This window comes from Pelodiscus sinensis, chromosome 25, assembly GCF_052426305.1.
Source record: "Pelodiscus sinensis isolate ZL-2025 chromosome 25, ASM5242630v1, whole genome shotgun sequence".
Lineage (NCBI taxonomy): Eukaryota > Metazoa > Chordata > Testudines > Trionychidae > Pelodiscus > Pelodiscus sinensis.
In genome coordinates, this window is record NC_143076.1 from 871,424 (window position 1) to 885,174 (window position 13,751).

General features: G+C 53.3%; 1 protein-coding gene and 3 non-coding genes across 4 annotated transcripts in view; 3 read left to right on the forward strand and 1 right to left on the reverse strand.

The window, feature by feature from the left end:
- Window positions 1–13,751, forward strand: part of LOC142826104 (uncharacterized) — a 284,204-nt gene that overhangs the window by 89,727 nt on the left and 180,726 nt on the right.
- On the reverse strand, window positions 2,965–3,080 carry LOC112545506 (U5 spliceosomal RNA). The gene has a single exon (XR_003088985.3). It is a non-coding gene; the product is annotated as a U5 spliceosomal RNA (small nuclear RNA).
- On the forward strand, window positions 6,877–6,959 carry TRNAL-UAA (transfer RNA leucine (anticodon UAA)). Its single transcript has one exon. It is a non-coding gene; the product is annotated as a tRNA-Leu (tRNA).
- Window positions 9,976–10,191, forward strand: LOC149521633 (small nucleolar RNA U3). The gene has a single exon (XR_016347871.1). It is a non-coding gene; the product is annotated as a small nucleolar RNA U3 (small nucleolar RNA).

The following is a 13,751-nucleotide window of genomic DNA, read 5'->3' on the forward strand; positions in this document are numbered from 1 at the left end:
CTCTCTCCCCTCTCCCGCCTGAGCCCCGCTTCGGCGGCAAGGAGTCCGGTGGCGCTGCTGCACCCCAACTCCCAACCCCGCCAGCGCCTCTCCCCGGCTGCGGCCCGAATACTCAGCAGGGGCTGGCTCGGGCAGGAGCTGCCACTCAGGAGGCACCGGGTCCGTGCGGCTTCCGCTCTTGCCCCGACACCCCCGACCCAGCCGGGCCCGTCGTCCTCCGGAGCCAGGCGCATCCGGGCTGTGTCTACACTGGCCACTTATTCCGGAAAATCAGCCGCTTTTCCGGAATAACTTGCCAGCTGTCTACACTGGCCCCTTGAATTTCCGGAAAAGCACTGATGATCTACTGTAAGAAATCAGCCGCTTTACCGGAAATACTATGCTGCTCCCGTTCGGGCAAAAGTCCTTTTTCCGGAAAACTGTTCCAGAAAAGGGCCAGTGTAGACAGTACAGTAGTGTTTTCCGCAAAAAGGCCCCGATCGTGAAAATTGGCCACGGACGCTTTTCCGGAAAAAGTGCTTTTCCGGAAAAGCATCCTGCCAATGTAGACGCGCTTTTTCCGGAAATACTTATAACGGAAAACTGTTCCATTTGAAGCATTTCTGGAAAATCATGCCAGTGTAGACGTAGCCCCGGAGCACACTAGGGGGGCAAGAAGGAAGTGGGTGTGGGGTGGGGGGAGAAGGCAGGAGCCCTCCGTGGAGGCACAGGAATCTTTCCCCCTCCCACTAGGAGAAGCATCCGCCCTTTCCGCTCCCCCTGCCCTCCCCCTCCCGCACACACACACGCCCCACTACTCCAGCCCTCCTGGATAATCCCGGGCACGTCACCCCAGCTCTTCTGGGCCTCCCTTCTCCCTTTGGCAAAATGGGGCCAATGAGGCTTCCCTCCATGGCAGCAGGGGCGGATGAGAGTTTTGCGGGGCCCAGGGATGCACGATATCACGGGGCCCCCCCTTGGGAGAAAAAATAGAAAATAGGGGTCGTCCCACCCTCATGCCCACTTGTCCAGTAGCCCCACACTGATCATGTGAGCTACCCCTCTTCATCCCCTCTCCTAACACCTCCCTCTACACACCTGCCCTGCCTCTCTCCTCTGGTGCTGGTCCCTCCCCTGCAGAGCTGTGTCTAGACTGGCTAGTTTTTCTGGAAAATCAGCCGCTTTTCTGGAAAAACTTGCCAGCTGTCTATACTGGCCACTTGAAATTCCGCAAAAGCACTGACTTCCTATTGTAAGAAATCAGTGCTTTTTCCGGAAAAACTATGCTGCTCTCCTTTGGGCAAAAGTCTCTTTTGCGCAAAAGGGCCTGTGTAGACAGCGGAGATTTGTTTTGTTTTGTGCAAAAGCACATCTAGATTGGCCACAGACGCTTTTCCACAAAAAGTGCTTTTACAGAAAAGCGTCTGTGCCAATCTAGACGCTCTGTTCCGAAAATGCTTTAAAAGGAAAACTTTTCCCTTAAAAGCATTTCCAGGAAATCATGCCAATCTAAACGCAGCCTGGGTGTAAAGCGTCAAATTTAAGCATGAATGACAATTCAGAGGTTTCTCTTTCAAGTCTGGTGGTAAAATGGCTTTGAAGGGCTGTGTCTAGACTGGCAAGTTTTTCCGCACAATCAGATGATTTTGCGGAAAAACTTGCCAGCTGTCTACAATGGCCGCTTGAATTTCTGCAAGAACACTGACGATCTCATATAAGATCGTCAGTGTTCTTGCGGAAATACTGTGCTGCTCCCGTTCGGGCAAAACCCTCTTGCACAAATCATTTGCGCAAGAGGGCCAGTGTAAACAGCACAGTACTGTTTTCCGGAAAAAAAACCCCAATCGCGAAAATGGCGATCGGGGCTTTTTTGTGGAAAACCACGTCTAGATTGGCACGGACGCTTTTCTGCAAAAAGTGCTTTTGCGGAAAAACATCCTGCCAATCTAGATGTGCTTTTCCGAAAATGCTTTTAACGGAAAAGTTTTCCGTTAAAAGCATTTTCGGAAAATCATGCCAGCGTAGACGTAGCCAAGCAGTATGCAGGTAATCAAGTCGTTGAGACAATGCCATTTCTAGTTGAAATGGCAAGACACTGTTTTTCTTTGTGATACTGTCTGATATCCCTTTTGTGTGCATTGATTCTTTGGCGAAACATCTGAGACGTTTGTCCAGTTATATACATTATCTTACCCATTACAAAGATAGCTTCCCCAATTATCACCTCTAATATCATTAGCTCACAGACATTTACCTCCCTCCTCCCATCTTTCCTCTGTTCTGAAATTTGATTTGTCTTTTTTAAAGGTGTTCACTTTTTTTGATTGTATCCCTTGGCTACTTCTAGACTGGCATGATTTTCCACAAAAGCTTTTAACGGAAGGCTGTGACTAGACTGGCCAGTTTTTCCGGAAAATCAGCCGCTTTTCCAGAAAAACGTGCCAGCTGTCTACACTGGCAGCTTAAATTTAGGCAAAAGCACTGACGATCTCACGTAGGATTGTCAGTGTTCTTGCAGAAATACTATGCTGCTCCGGATCGGGCAAAAGTCCTTTTGCGCAAAACTTTTGAGCAAAAGGGCCAGTGTAGACAGCCCAGATTTGTTTTCCGCAAAAAAGCCCGGATCGCGAAAATGGCGATGGGGCTTTTTTGCGGAAAAGTGCGTCTAGGTTGGCACGGACGCTTTTCCACAAAAAGTGCTTTTGGGGAAAAGTGTCCGTGCCAATTTAGATGCTCTGTACCAAAAATGCTTTTAACAGAAAACTTTTCAATTAACAGCATTTCCGAAAAATCACGCCAGTCTAGACATAGCCCCTCTTGTTAGCATAGTTTTACTTTTTGTTTTAGGTAGACTAGACTAACATGACTACTACTATTAAAAAGGTAGCACACTATAAGGTACAACAACATTTTCAAATAGACACAGGTATCTACAAACCTCTACAAAAACTAATAGTTCAGTTCTGTTTTTTCACACCATTGGGTAGCTTCACCGGAGTAAAGCCTCAAAAAATTGAGTACAAACTCCTAAATATTCCCCTCCACAGAAATCTTTAGTAAAAGGCGAAAAATTTATACAATCTGAAGAGAAACCAGAGTATACCGCAGTTGCTGCAGAGGCGCTGCCAGAAAAACGGCGTCTGTTTCTCAATTCACGGTGGCTACATCGGACCGTCTGCAAATCCCCACCCCTTCTGCAGCTTGTTGCTCTGCCACGCTGATAGCCCGAGTTTTGCGTGGGAGCCAGGGGCAAATTCTGCCCCATGGACGCGGGTGGTGAATCACTGTGCCCAATGCATTGTGGGTATGTAAATGAGCACCCCTGGGTACACCCAAGCGTGCGGAGGAGCCCAGATCTCCAAGCTGCGGCTGCAGCCTCTAGCTCGCTGCCGCGGGCCGGGCTGGGCAGCTGCTGCTGGTCCCACCGCTGTTCCGGGCGCAGGCCGCGTGCTGGTTCCCCGCGGGCCCTTGGGCCGGTAGCTTGGGGGTGCCGGGCTCCGCACTTCCCTCGGGAGGGGCAGGTGGGCTTGGGGCTCTGGTCGCTGCTGCATGTAAGGGCCGGGGCACGAGCCTCTGAACTGCCCCGGGGGAGGGTGGGTCAGCCACGGAGACTACAGAGGATCCAGCCCACCCCGCGGCAGCAAAGTCAGCGGCTTGTCCCCAGCCTCCAACGCTGCAGCCTGCACCTGCGTTCCTTCTCGGTAGCCCGCCCGCTGTGATCGAGCCAGACCCCGGGACACCCGAGTGCGATTCTCCCCCGCCTGGGCCGGCTGGTGCTGCCCCCGGTTTGCTCGCGCTGTTTAAACACCTCAGTCTCCGCCCCTAGGAGCTTCCGCTCCCTAAAGGAGCCGGGTTGGTTCCAACCTTCTCAGGAACGTTCACAGCGCGGAACAGAACAGGAACAGCCGCGCTGGTGACGAAACCCTGGCACGGGGTCTAGCGTGGGGTTTGTAACCCCCTCGTCTGGGAGCGTCACTGGAACAATTCTCTGACACGCTGTGCTTCTATTGCATTATCTACACAACGAGTTTTCTCAGCAAAAGAAGGTGCTAATTAGGATCTCATTTGCATGAGTCCTGATCTTATTTGCATATTTTCTGGCGAACTGATTTTGCACTGAGGGGCTTGTGCCTCGGCCTCCTCTGCCCTTGGTGCCGGCTCTCCCGCTGCCCCTGAGCGCTGCTGGCCAAAGAAGGCAGCAAGGCAGGAGTGGGGGGAGGAGCAAGTCCCGCTGAGGCCGACAGCTCGGGCTCAAGCTTCCAGCCCCAGCACAAAACCTTCACCCGGCCCGTGTGGCTCCCTCCTGCCCCCGCACACGCTCACAGGGGGAAACGTGCCCCATGTTCCATCCCCGCGCCAGGCCTGGGCGACGGGCTCAGCCCTCGAGCAGCCCACAGGGCCTGTGAGGGACGGACTGAGAGCAGGGCCCCACGGACACCCCCCGTCCTGCCCCACTGGCCTGCTAAGGGCTGGCACAGGACAGGCAGGAACGGCAGCCGGGGAGAAAGCAGCTTGGACTGACGGGCGAGTCTCACTTGCTGACCAGACTCCCAGGCCCTGGGCTCTGGGGCCAGCCCCCCTGTGGGTCAGAGCCCCCTGGCCACAATGCTACTCCAGGGGGCCTGGTTCCAGGGCTACCTAACCCCAGGGCATGGGGGGCTGGAGGCCTTTGCCCTGGAGTCTCAGAGCTCCCCAGTGTTGGCTGCCGCTGGCCTGAATGGTGCTGGATGCTCCTGCTCCCCTCCCAGCAGGCTGGCCCTGCGCAGGCTCTGTGCTCGCTGGAGCCTCCTCCTGCCAGGTCCCTGGCCTGCTCCCGGCAAAGCCTCAGCCTGGCTCCTTTCCTGCCCTCTGCTTGCGGGGCCTTTGGGGGCTGGCTCCGAGCAGATCCCCTGAGGCCCAGCATTGGGTGCAGCACTGCTGGGCCCCCGGAGCCCGGGCTGCAGCCAGGAGGGGGAATGTAGAACGCTGCTCCCTGGGAACCTTTCCCACGGCAGCACCCCCAGCCTGGCCAGTCCCTGCCCAGCCCCGGCCCCAGGGTGGGCAGCATTTGGGGGGGGCAGGTAGGAGAGATCCCCCCTCCCCTTCCCAGAGAGCAGACCCCCCAGGGCTGCAGTGTGGGGATCTGGCCCAGGGCTGCACTCAGCAGAGGGGGCTTTGATCCCAGCCTGGGGCCAGGGAAGCTGCTACCAGCTCGTGCGGGGTGGGGGGAGCCATCCCAGAGAGGGTGGGGAGGGGTTCAAGAGGGGTGGGGCAGATAAGAGAGGTGAAGGGGAACAGGGATGTGTGAGGTGGGGCAGGAAGGGGAGGCAGGAGGTGCTGAAGGGAGGTTGGGGGGGATCATGCCAGGCATGGGGTGGCTGGGAGCAGGGGTGCAATGGAGGGAAACTCAGGGGAGGTGTCAGAGGAGGCAGGGAAACTCAGGGGAGGTGTCAGAGGAGGCAGGGGAGGTTGGGAGGAGACTGGGGGAGCAAGAGCAGCCTGGCTGGGGGAGGGGGAGACACAGGGCAGGGCTTGTACAGAAGGAGGGGGGGAGATACAACGGCAGCTCTCCCACCCCATGGGGCAGGAGGGGGGGCAGAGGTGCCTGGTTGTGGCACTTGGGGGCACCAACTCCTCTGCCTCCGACAGAATTTCTAAAGTTTATAACCAGGGTGTCCCAAACGCCCCCTGCCTCTGTGGGTGCCTCTCCCTGCGCCCCTCCCTCTGCAGGCTCCAGTCCCCCCGGGGGAGGAGCTGCCCCCTCCAGCAGCCTGAGGGGAATTTCTTCTGTGAATTTTTTTAAGAGTAGATACCTGCAAACACTGATCTGTAGGGACCGGCAACAGTTTATTTCCTTTTGCAGATTTGTTATTTGCATAATATATATGCAGATATGTAAATGTAATGTTACTGGTCTGGCAAAAGTTTGTGAATGGGTTTGGCTGTCCATGGTATAAAAAAAAAGATTTGGAAACACTGGCCTGATCCATGGGGGTGGCCAAATGCAAGGCAGGGAAAACACTAGGGGCTCGTCTACACTGGCCCCTTTTCCGGAAGGGGCATGTAAATTTCATGAGTCGTAGTAGGGAAATGCGCGGGGGATTTAAATATCCCCCGCGGCATTTGAATAAAAATGTCCGCCGCTTTTTTCCGGCTTTTAAAAAAGCCGGAAAAGAGCGTCTACACTGGCCCCAATCCTCCGGAAAAAGCGCCCTTTTCCGGAGGCTCTTATTCCTACTTTTTATTTAAATGCCGCGGGGCCAGTGTAGACGTAGCCTAGGGCTCTGTCTACACTCTCAGATTCTTGCGTGAGAAAAATGCAAATGAGGCTAAGCGTCGAATATCGCCGAGCCTCATTTGCATACCTAATGAGCGACCTTTTTTGTAGAAGAGGCTCTTGCTCCAGAAGGAGCTGTCTACACTGCCCCTTCTTGCGCAAGAAAAACCCTCTCGTGCAATGCCGCTACGACGATTATTTTCAGGAATAGTGGCATTGCAAAAGAGGGGATTTCTTGCACAAGAAGGGGCAGTGTAGACAGCTCTCTCTGGTGCAAGAACCTCTTCTACAAAAACGGCAGCTCATTAGGTATGCAAATGAGGCTCCATGATATTCTAAACTTAGGCTCATTTGCATATTTCTAGTGCAAGAAGCAGGGAGTGTAGACATAGCCTAGGTGAAGGTGGGGGGGGGGATTTTCCCCACCAGGCCTTTGTCCCTCGGAATCCCTGGGGACGTTGGGTTTTGTCTTGTTTGGTTTCCCTTTTCCCTGCTTCCCTCCTCGCTGCGAGGGAGGGGGCGGCTCTCTCACCCTTTCGGTGGGAAGCCCTGGCACAGGGATGGGCTGGGAAAATGTTCTGAGAGCGAGTCCCTGGGCTATTTGGGGAGAGAACTTGCACACGTCTAGCCTTTCCTCTGTCACCAGGATGGCCGAGTGGTTAAGGCGTTGGACTTAAGATCCAATAGATGTTTGTCTGCGTGGGTTCAAACCCCACTCCTGGTAGCTTCCTGTTTTGGGGAGACATCCATCTGGATGGTGATTTGCCCTGCTATGGACTGGACTTCATCTCTGAAGGTCCCTTTGGCTATGTCTGGTGCCATCTGTGAGATGTGCTTTTGTGCAAGAGGATCTATACTCTCCTGTGCAAGAAAGCTCTGATGGCCATTTTAGCTATAGGGCTTTCTTGCACAAGAAACCCTTGTCCTGCATCCACACTGCCCTCTTGCGCAAGAGGACTTACACCTGTTAGAAAAGAGCATAGCTCGTGTGCAAGAAGCCCTTTCTTACCACGCTTTACTGTAAAACTTCTTGCACAAGAGCGAGTGGGCAGTGTGGATGCTCTGCGGAAGAACGGCCCTTCTTGCACAATAACCCGCTGGTGTAGACACAGCCCATCAGTGTGGACACAGCCTTCCAGTTCTAGTCCCAGTTCTGATTGGCTGAGCTGGGAGGAAGTCACAGGGAGGAGACTCAGGATTTCCTTGTTCTCCTTAAGTCCCAGCAAATGAGCCAGAACCAATCGTCGGCTCGGGGAATTGTTCTGTTTCTTGCCAGTGGTTGTCTCTGAGCAGCTCCTGAGTCTCTCTGTGTCCCGGTGCTTCTAACCCACTGGCTGAGCCATCCCTAGGCTGGGCTGTGGGGCTGTATCTCACTGGAGGTCACGTTATTCTGATCAGTCAGGGTGTGAAACTCCAGACTGAGGGGGACTTTCAGCATCTGGGTCCTGTGCCCAGCGCTGCCCCAGACTGGCTGCGTGAGGTCAGACAAGGCCCTTTGCCTTTCTCAGCCTCTGTCCCTCCCTCTGTCAGTTGGGGGGAACAATCCCCTCCTGCCTGCCCCATGGTGGGGGGAGCTGTGAGGAGTGGTGTGAGGGTGTTGCTAGCAGTAGTGAGTACTAGGAGGTGTCCTGTCACCTGGGCTCCATGTAGGTTGCCAGATGGTTTCTACAAAAATACCAGAGACACTTGACGTGACGTCACAATCGACATTATTGTTATTTAGAAAATACCGGACATTTCTATTTCTATTTTCTCAGTTTGTTTCCTGATCAGAAAGTTCAAATACTGGACTGTCTAGTTCAAAACCAGACACCTGGCAACCCAGCTCCATGTCAGCAGGGAAACGCAGTCCAACACCTCCCCCCATATGCTGGCCCAGCCTTGTGCCTGCTGGTGGGGCTGCCTCCCCCCACATCAGTGGGGCCTCCTGCCCGTGTGCTGCTGCAGCAACTGCCAGTCTGCCCGCACCCAGGCCTGGCAGCCATGTAATCTGGGGGCAAGAGCAGGGAGAATGGCGCCTTCCTAGCCCAGCCCGGCCCCCCATCCCATCGCTGAGGGAAGTTTCCCCCAATGCCAGCCCCATGCTCAAGGGCTTTGGAAAAGGTCCAGGCCAAAGTCGCTCCCCCCTTGCTCCTACTGAGCCTCTGCCAGAGCTGCCCCTCCTCAGGCTCTGCCCTGTCACCAGACAGACCCTGCTCTGCTCCAGCCCCCTCCCTCTGTCTGAGTCACTCCCGGAGCTGGTGGGACTAGACAGCTGCTATCCTATGGGATGTGGCATTTCTTGGGAAACCATCTCTCAGTTCCCATGGGGAAAAATCAAGCCAGGGCTTCCCAATCAAACCTCAGAAGGTCCCAATTCTATACCCCAGCTGTGACTTGAACCTACAACTCCGGAGGCCAGTGCCTTGTCCATTAGGCCACTGGGGCCAGACAAGAAATAAAGAGAAGGGACAGAAATTCCCTGTCCCAAAGGCGCACCCCTCACATTGGCTGGGCAGACACGTCCCTCCTCTCTACCCCAGCAGACACGTCTGCAGCCCCTGGCAGGGAGGCGGCTGGGCAGGTCGCTGGCAGAGCTGAGCCCGGGCTGGCAGCAGTGCAGGCTGGTCGGCCACAGCCCTGGGACAGCAGCTGGGGGGCTTGGCTAGGGGGCGATGGTCAGCCAGCTCGTCAGTGAGCAGCAGAGCACACGGGCCCAAGTGCCCACAAAGACGCTTCTTCAATCCCCACCGCCCTCAGCCACCCACCCCCAGCCTCTTCCAGCACAGCCTGCCCCACCTCCCCCCACAGGGCTTCCACTGGGGCCTCTGTCCCAGGGGGAATGGGGAGCCCCTGCCCCTGCCCCCGGCACCCACCCACCCTGCTGCTGCTCCCACCAGAGCAGAGGACTCACCCGACACATGCAAGCGCCTCCATGACGCCGGCTGCTGGGTTCCCTCCTGTTTAGCTGCCTGGCCCCAGGTAAGGTCACATGAGACTGCTCATATCACCCCCTCAGCACGGAGCCCTGGGCAGCCGCCCTGCTCGCTCAGGGCTCAGGCTGGCAGGGCCTGCAGGGGTACTGGGTTTGAATGACAAGGTGCTGGGGCAGCTATTAAAAGGCTTCTTCCTTGGCAGGGGCTTTGTGCTTGTGGATTGGATGTTTCTTGGATGACTCGTTTCCTGCACATGCAGCTAGGCCTTAGCAAATCAGAACGATGCGAGTCGTGAGCAACCCAGCGCCTCTGGAAATGGGAGTGGAGTAAAAAGTACAATATTGTCTAAAAAAATAAAATAACTTGAATAAAAATCAAAGTGTGACAAAAATAAATAACTTGAGTAAAGTACAAATATCCAAAAAAGGTCTTGAGTAGTTTAATCAAGTATTTCTACTTTATTACTTTCCACCTCTGCCCGGCACGCAGGGGTTCTCCGCCCCTTGCTGGTCCGCGGACTGGCAGTTTGTTACCACTGACTTAGAGGAACCCCAGGATCTGCAGTTTCAGGAAGAAACAGCAGGAGATTTTGATTGGCTGCCAGGTGCTCCACATACTAATCAGGAGGCGTGTTGCTGTAAACAGGGACATGGAGCATATTCTAATATGCAGATTTCTAAACCTGGTGGAGTGTGTTTGAATGGGACAAGCACTTTGCTGAGATTATTTCTGTCCTTTAGTTTTCTAAGTGTTGTGTGAAAACATTCCTCATGAGGAGAAAGTGAATGCACGTGAGTGTGGGTGTGTAGTGAGCAGAGACCTGCTAAGACTGTACTTTCAGAAATTGTTTTTCAAGTTGGTAACTCAAAAAATGTAGTTGAAAGTGGTTGGTCTTGCTAGCTATGAGAGTGGGTCACAATGTTTTCTTCTGAGCATGAAACAAGCAGACAGTGTTGTTTTAATGTAATTGCTGTTTGCTGTTGATGATTGTTCCTTTTTTCCTGTTGGGAAACTGGAAGAAGAGCGTACAGGCTGAGTGGTTGGCTACTGTCAAAAAGTTCTAAATTAGTTTTGAAGTTGAAAGGAGCAGCGATTTCACTTTATCATCCTGTCCTGGCTTTTCTTGAGTTCCTGGTTTTACATGTGCTATCCTGATCCTGATGTTTTCATGCTGTTCTCTCACCTGCTTTTGGGACTTTTTCCATGTGCTTCTCACACTGGGTTTAGCCAGCCCCTTGGATCTGCTTCACGCCTTGTCCCTCATCTGTTCCCTAGTGGCCCTGGGGGAGACAGATACTAGCTGCAGCCAGGTGTTAATTATCCCTTGGAGTAGTGTCTTTCTCCCATAACGTGTAGCTAAGATATTTGTTAGTAACTGGCAGACGCCGCGGGGGCTCACCCCCAAACAGGTGCCCACAAACTCAATATTGGTGCACAAGACGAAACGCACCCTGCTCCTGGAACGGGAACGCTGACGAGCAGTGAGGCCCCTCCCTGGCAGCACCGAGCAGTGAGAGCTGAGTGAAGGGGGAGGCAGGACCAGGGGGAGAAGGCTCCATGGCTGTGTCAGAGGGAGGCTCTGCCCTGGCCAGTGGGGAATCGTTGCCTCTCCGAGGTGCCCAGGCCTGGTGGGTCATTTCCCCAGGTTACAGAGTGGGGGCTGGAGCCAGTTCTGGGTTGTCTCCTTCAACAACTAGCTGGGCTAGTGCTGAGTGCACCACAGAGCTTCCTGCAGGTGGGGAGGGAGAGGCTGGGAAGGGAACTCGAAGTAACCTGTTGGGTCACAGCTGCCATAACATCTTTCAGTGATGACAGAGCCATACTTCGTCGTTTTCCTGGAAAAAGTCAGAGCTCTTGCGCAAAAAGGCTTATTCCTCATAGAAAGAGGAATAACTCTTGCACAAAAAGCCCTCTCTTCTGATGAGCTGTAAATTTACTTGTGCAAAAACACGCTCATAGGCTGTGTCTAGACTGGCATGATTTCCCGGAAATGCTTTTAATGGAAAAGGTTTCCATTAAAACCATTTTCGGAACAGAGCATCTAGATTGGCATGAACACTTTTGCGCAAAAGCGTCCCTGGCCAATCTAGACGCGCTTTTGCGCAAAAAAGTCCCGATCGCCATTTTCGCGATCGGGGCTTTTTTGCAGAAAATAAATCTCATCTGTCTACACTGGCTCTTTTGCACAAAAGTTTTGCGGAAAAGGGACTTTTGCCTGAACGGGAGCATCATAGTATTTCCGCAAAAAGCACTGATTTCTTACAGTAGGAAGTCAGTGCTTTTGTGGAAATTCAAGCGGCCAGTGTAGACAGCTGGCAAGTTTTTCCGGAAAAGCGGCTGATTTCCGGAATAAGTGGCCAGTCTAGACACAGCCATAGTGCAGATGCTCCAAGGCCATGTCTACACTGCAGGCTTTTTGAACAAGAACACCTGTTCTTGCCCCCAAACTTGCAGAGCATCTACACTGCATGAGCGTTCTCTCCCCTGTGGCTACGTCTACACTGGCATGATTTTCCGCAAGAACTCTTTTGCGGAAGAGTTCTTCTGCAAAAACTCTTCCAGACAAGAGCATCTACACTGGCATGTACCTTTGCGCAAGAGATGTGTTTTTGCACAAGAGCATCCATGCCAGTGTAGACACTCTCTTGTGCAAGAAAGCTCTGATGGCCATTTTAATCATAGGGCTTTCTTGTGCAAGAAATTAATGGTCCTTGTCTATACTGGCCTCTTGCGCAAGAACAGTTGCACAAGAGGGCTTATTTCTGAGTGGGAGCATCATAGTTCTTGTGCAAGAAGCACTGATTTCACACATTAGAACGTCAGTGTTCTTGCGCAAGAACTCCCCACCAGTGTAGACAGGCAGCAAGTGTTGTCCCACCTGGCCATTGTCATGGACTCTCTGTGAGGTCATCACCTCCCAGCCTCCTTTAGCCAATAAGCTGAGGGGCTGCAAAAGCCCCTTGTGATGTCACTGCCACACCCATCCCTGCCCTCCAGGGCTAATGTCCTGCCCCAGGCAGCCCCTTTGCCTGGCTGAGCTGCTCCCAGGGGTGAAAGTGACGCATTTCTTACAGGGACTGTTCTATTGGGCACCACCCCTTGGGCGGGGGGAGGCAGGGAGTTACAGGCATATCGCTTGCTCCCAGAGCACTGGGACGACCATGGAGCAGGACTCAGTGGCCAGTTTGTGGTTCAGAGTGGGAGTCAGAGCCCTGCCTTGCTCGTGCCAGTCACAGCAACCTCTGCACCAGTTCAAGCCTTGTAGTTTCCTTCTTCCCAATGTTCCTCTCTAATCAGCCTTTTCCTGAACCAGCAGTTCCATGGGTGGCCAGGGGAGGCCTCTTCTGTGTCCCAGAAGGACCTAGGAAAATGTGAGCAAAGACTACAACAAGGCATCAATGGGAGTTGAATCCAGGATTTCCCATATATGAAGAAGGTGTTTTAGCCAGATGAGCCATGGTGCCCTACTTAGCTGGGTTTATATTATTGGGTTTTTCCAGGATACCTCTCGTGTCCTGGAAAAACTCTGCCACATCCAGGGAATCAGTCCCCTTTTTCGGATCACTTTCCAAAAAAATGGGCGTGTTTTTTCAGAAGGCCTGTATTCCTCATTTTATTAGGAATAAGGGCTCTTCCGAAAGAGGAGGTTTTCCCCACCTTTGGGCCCGTGTAGATGGGCCAATTGTCGGAAAAGCCTCTTCTGAAAAAAGAAAAGTGTCTCTAAAACTGTTCGAATTTATGGTTGCAGATAACATCTTTAAATTCCAAAGTGCAGCCATTCCCCATTTCCCGCGAGCCTTCCAGGGTCTCAAGGCCTGTGCAGCCCAAGAAACGTGATTGGCAACTGGTACTCAGAATCTTATTGTCAATTGAGTTCAGGGCTCTGAAAACATGGACTCAAGAGAACCAGCTTGTGCTAAGGGTGGGCTCTAGGGAAAAGGCTCTCTTCTTCAAGCCAGAGTCAAAGCAGCAACCTAAGGGTGACTTACCAAGCACACACTACAGCTTTCCACACTACCAGCTGAGCTATCGAAAGGGGTCTGAGAAACGTTGGTTTGTTCAGACCAGTCCTTCTACAAGTGTCAGGGCATGTGCTACCCCAAGTGGACAGCATCGTAGATGAGGGTCAGAAGAACCCAGCAGTACAGAGGTTGTCACAGGTACTTCTCATGCAGAAAGAACCCGGAGTGAAAACTGAGCTAGAGCACAAGGAAAGAAAGTTGGGTTCTTCTCATGTGTCTTTTTTGTTCCAAAGTCTCTAGGGGAGCAGATGGAGCAGAGCCACAAAAAACAAACCACTTGAGTGAACCTTGGTTTAGCCTCTCACTTGTGCTGCTCGCTCTCCCAGACAATTCCTACGCCCACGGCAATAGCTCCACAACCAAGGTGTGTTGAGTCGATTTCCCTCAGCCTAGAGCCAGCGCAGGGAGTAGAACAGGTTTCTTTTCCTCTCTCAGAAGCAGGGAACCCACATTCTCTGAGGCCCAGTCCTGAGACTCCCTCCCTTTAGTGCCAGGGAGCACTGGGCAGAGTCTGGCAGCTGCTGGGAACAGACATGAGAACATCAGCGAGAAACACAAACTCAGCCCCCTGCATCTCTA